At 36.9% G+C, this 3,753-nt stretch overlaps 1 long non-coding RNA gene across 1 annotated transcript; it reads right to left on the bottom strand.

Moving 5' to 3' along the window:
- Positions 1–3,141: 3,141 nt before the first annotated feature.
- Positions 3,142–3,473, bottom strand: LOC103632426 (uncharacterized). The gene is made up of 2 exons (XR_002263583.1): positions 3,332–3,473; positions 3,142–3,254 (listed from the first exon to the last, which is right to left on the bottom strand). It is a non-coding gene; the product is annotated as an uncharacterized lncRNA (long non-coding RNA).
- Positions 3,474–3,753: the final 280 nt, after the last annotated feature.

Genomic DNA, 3,753 nt, shown 5'->3' with positions numbered 1-3,753 from the left:
TATGCTGCACTTACACAGATACAATGACCTTTGTCTTCCCAAATTTTGCATAGGCAAACCCTGATGCAGCAGTAGTTGGTCCTGGTTGCATAACTGCAAGACACATTGTAAATTATCAACAAATTACATGATCTAGAAATGAACATTGCAAGTTTCAACTCCACAGAACAACAGGTAGTATCATTTAAATCAAGGTTAAGATGTACATTGGCATGCAAGCACTGCTACACTTGACAGAATGACACAGTAAAGAGACATGGAACCTAAGCAGTAGACGACACAATAAACTGAGTAACTCTCACGCATAACGTTGAACACCATAAGCATGGTGCTGGCTAGAGCAGGCGAAAGGCAAACAACCAAAACTCTAAACAGAGCAGGTAGATCGAGGACATGGGGGAGGGGTGTACCCGATGAGGAACTGCTTGCGCGTGGCGACTTGCCCTCTTCCTCCTCTGCGCGTGTCAACTCAATGATAACTCTTCTGGCTGATCCAACGAACTATTAAGATAAAAATGTACAAAACAGGTATATATACTTCACATCACATGACAAAATACCTCGAGTTCAAGTTTATGCAAATTAGATAATAAAGAGTAAAAAAATATTGTCTTTGCACCAATAGTTTATTTCCCTACGTACCTTCTAAAATTTTCAGAGCATCACATGTGATTCTTAAAATCATATATAAATATATTCATAGATTGTCCACTTTTTTAGCTTTCCCATGCACTCGAAAAGTTGATCTATATCAAATTCAGCTGCAAGGCAAAGAATGAAACCTACTTTCAGCTATGATAAACTAAATCCCAGAAACTAAGAGAAGAGCATACTTTTCACATGATTGCATATCAAGTACCATGGTGGTCAAATTTATAGTTTTGCACATGCTCGTACTGTTCCTCAAGGTAAACCATGGTAGAATGAATCCTACCAAAAGTTACAGCCCAAAGTCAGTTGCACTCGATTTAAAAAACAAGAGCAATTAATTAGCCCTTGCCTTATGGTCGAGTTTTTTGGAGGGAAATACAATCACATGTTTCTTTTAACGGTACCTAATAACATTTGGTATATAGAATTTTCTATGTGTCCCTACTGATAAAATGCCACCTCCATGGATTCAAAGGAAGCACCAGATATTAACATAGATCAAATCTCCAAAGCCCTCCAACCCACACCCATTTTTACCACAATAATTCATAGAAAATCTAATATTCATTTTAACTTAGGCATCTAGGTTTTACGTGAGTTGTTGCAATGGAATAGTTCAACAATGCAAGTCTTTACCCTTTACAAAGCAAGTATATCAATTATAAATTCTAAATGTCATAGTTCTGGAAGGAAATCAGATAAGTGTAAAAGAAATGTCCGGCAGAAGTCTTATGAAAGAAAGTCTTATGACTGATTGATAACTAAATAATGATAGGGAAATTTCTACAATATCTAAAATCATGTATAGTACTAATGAGCACCCATATTCAATACCAAAATTCGTGAATCCATATTAAGGAAAAAATATGTACTTTATTTCCTCAATTCCACTTACTTGAGTGCACGAGCAGAGCCGAGTGCCATCTTGAAGTGAGAGTTCCAGCTAAGTGGCTTGTTGTAGTCATCTGAAATGTGGAGTAGATCATGAAGTGATCCATTCATATGGAAATCATACACAAGCAAGTGTTGGCAATATTCGACGCAATATCCCACAAGCTCATTCAGATTCGAATGGTGCAATTTTGAAATATTTGAGACCAGTTCAGCAAAGCCATCAGATGATTGAAATGACATCACAATACTACCTAATTTCTTGATGGCCAGAACTTAGATAAAGGAAACAAAAGTAAGTGCCTTATATTAAAGGGTTCAACTTCTGTATCACACTACAAAATGCAAATCGGGCCATTAACCAATAGAAAACAGTGCATATCATGTGGCTGTTCTGCAAAAAATGCACTAAAAATTAGGGACTCCCGGCTCCAACCCACTCTGACTCCCAAAGAAAAAAGGAAACAAAACCCCTTTCTCCAATGAATTCACTACCATTGTATCCAGAGCCCAGACCTCCACCAGAAAGAAATGCGCCACTAGCAAGTAAAGATTGTTTGGTAGCTCGCCACTACGGTTTGCATCGCAGAGGTAGTTGTCACTGCAAAGAAAAAAAAGAAAGGAACATTAAGTCATGGGATAATCATACTGAACTAACGTCATTCATTACTTAAAACAAAATACCACTTAGGCGATGAGGAGAGCTCCTCCACGAGAGTTGATGCGAGCGGGTACTGAGGTGCTCGAGCTCGTCGATCAGAATGACGACGATGGGCTTGGAGCTGATTACCTCCTCTTGTTCTTGGTTGAACGTCTTGCTGCTTATTAGGGGAGAAACAAGGACTAATTAAGTATGAAAAAAATTCAATGCCTCATTACAACCATGATATAAATGACTAAACCATATTAATAATATCGATGACTGATAATTTTGACTTATTTACATATCAGTTTTGTGGGTGCATGTCAACGAAATCTGCAACTTGTAAACATAACGTTTACCTGCATATGACAGACACGGCGGTCTCGGACTTCTTTCTTTTCTCCTTCAACAAACTTTTGCTTCTCTTGATGGACTTCATTGATCTCCTCTTTGGTTGATGGACGGCCACATGAGCTTGTGTTTATAGAAGGAACACTTCCAAATTTCCTATTCTAAAACAAACAGAGGATCTAATGTCACTTCTGTTGTAATCAAGCAATAGAAACTTATCGCAAATAATAAACAAAGCATACGATTTCAAATGCAAAGGATTGTGAAAACATAGTATCAATACATCACGGAATTCATTGAAGAAAAAAATGTTTATTGTCAAATTATATACCATTTTCCTTGATTACTGGAATGTTTAGCTCCTTCTCTTCATCTTCATAATCAAGATCCATTATGTAAGAGGCAAGAAGCAAAAATGAGGTCAAGGAAACAAAATACTCCATAAAGAAATTGTTTAGATCAGTCTTACATGAAATAAAACTAATAAAAAATCAATGTTAAAAAGGATATTCATCTTCCTCGATTGGTTGCTCAACCTTGTAACCAAAGAAAAATACACTGGTAGTTTTCGATGTGTGTGACAGCTCACACTCTTTATTGAAAACCAAATCAATTTCTATCTAGGGGTATTTTTCAATAGAGAGGGTTCCAATAGCAAGCTTCTGGTCATCAACTTTGACATGGCACTTTCACTTTTCTTTGATTCCCTAAGTGCAGCCTACAGGATTAAATCCAAGTAAGTATACAGAGCAAATCCAACAGAGAAAAGTAAGTACACATTACAATGAGATTTACACTGGAAAGTGCAGGATAAAGTCATGTCCAAGCACACACTTGACAGTGGGTCCAGGCTTGACCTCGAGACCTGCAAAACACAGAGCAATCTGAGATAGATTATATGAAGAACACAAAACTGATGTTGTTAGAACAATCATTTCACAATGCACAAAAAAAGAAATTTAGGAGCATACCTCTCCCTGTCATGTTGAGAATATTTGTAGTAGAACAAATTTCTTATCCGAGGAAGGATACAATACGAATGATCTAATGTTTTTAACAAAGGTAACAAAAGAACAAACATCCTAATTCAGTGGCATCACGTCCTATAATAAGACCCTATTGAAACAGGACACATTGACAGATGCATGTTTTAAAAAGCTAATAACTAACAACAGTAACATAAGCATTGCGAACAACATCTTTGATTATTGTCCTTT

The sequence above is a fragment of the Zea mays genome, chromosome 7 (assembly GCF_902167145.1).
Source record: "Zea mays cultivar B73 chromosome 7, Zm-B73-REFERENCE-NAM-5.0, whole genome shotgun sequence".
NCBI classification, from domain to species: Eukaryota; Viridiplantae; Streptophyta; class Magnoliopsida; order Poales; family Poaceae; genus Zea; species Zea mays.
The sequence above is the reverse complement of the archived record's forward strand: the minus strand, read 5'-3'. Positions and strand labels throughout refer to the sequence as shown.